This window comes from Pantherophis guttatus, chromosome 8 (assembly GCF_059756535.1).
Source record: "Pantherophis guttatus breed Tessera chromosome 8, ASM5975653v1, whole genome shotgun sequence".
Taxonomy (NCBI): Eukaryota; Metazoa; Chordata; class Lepidosauria; order Squamata; family Colubridae; genus Pantherophis; species Pantherophis guttatus.
The window spans coordinates 79,028,292-79,029,731 of NC_142070.1; positions in this window are offsets into that span (position 1 = coordinate 79,028,292).

Here is a 1,440-nt window from a genome sequence, read left to right on the forward strand (position 1 = left end):
AGAATAGAGCTGGAAGGGATCTTCACGGTCTGCTAGTCCAACCTTCTGCTCGAATGGGAAACCCTACCATTTCGCACAAGTGACTGTCCAGTCTCTTCTTAAAAACCTCCAGTGATGAAGCACCCACAACTTCTGATGGCAAGCATGCTGGAAAATATGTCCTTGTGGGAAGGAATTGTATATTTTTGTTCCAGGATGACATACTTCCTTTTTTTTAGTAAAGGATAGAACTGTAGGCGAGAATACCGTACATATGTTGATAAAATCTGTGACAGACATTTTAACGCACATTCTTACACCTCCACTTTAGCAGAGACCCATCTTTCTGGAATTAATTTTACAGAATAACAAACAAGCAAAGTTGTCACTTCTCTGTTTATAGTTTCAGTTTGTAATCTGTGGAGTTGTTTCCTGTAATTTCCTGTTGTTTTTAACGTTATACATCGCCCAGATTCTTCACGAGTCAGGCAAGCTTTATATATATATTTTTTATTAGATTTTTAATCCCACTTGTATTACTTTATAAGTAACTCAAGGTGATGAATGCACATAATACTCCTTTCTCTCCTATTTTCCCCCACTACAACCCAGTGAGGTGGGTCAGGCTAAGAATGAGTGACTGGCCCAAAGTCACCTAACTGACTTTCGTGGTTAAGGAAGGATTAAAACTCACATTCTTCTGGTTTTTAAGATGGCACCTTAGCTACCACACCAAACTGGCTCTATCATATATTTGACAAATGAATAAATGTATATCCCAAAAAACAGTAACGTCGCTTACAAATCAGAGAAAATGTCCAAGGATTTGCCCCATGCCAGATTTAAACGAACAATTTTTCTGCTTCGTCTGAAGACCAGGGGAAAATAAATGAGCAGCAACTTGTTTTGGGGTGCATGCATACATTCAAGCCAATTTACAGCATCCTGACGATACCAAAACCCATCTGCTTTTGTCTAGATGTTGCCAAGGTCACAAACATTTCAACCTCGAACAGCTTTCTGACAAAAACTTGTACATTATGAACCTCAAGAGCTGAAGAGTTTTTTTTTTTTTTATTGTTGCAGCTTTCGCTCTGCCCTTTTCTCTGGCTGAGCGTAGGTTAAAAAGTGGCATCTGATTCCTTACTTGAGGCCATTGTGTCTCAAATACAATTACTTTCTATTCCCTTTAAACATAATCAAATCAGCAGTTAGCATCCACTGACAAGCTGAAGCTCTGATTCACAGCTTCAGAAGCGGCTATAAATTGGGAAGGCGTTCAGGATCAGATACCCCACCAGCGTTCCCCAGCGGCCATAAGAAGCAGAGCAAACAGAGGTTGCCTTGCCTCTCATGACAGATCCTAAAGTCCTGTAATTTCAGGCTAATTATTAACAGGACTTCTGGAATCACAAGCTTTTTTTTTTTTTTTTAACCGAAGCTTTGATAAGACACTCCAGG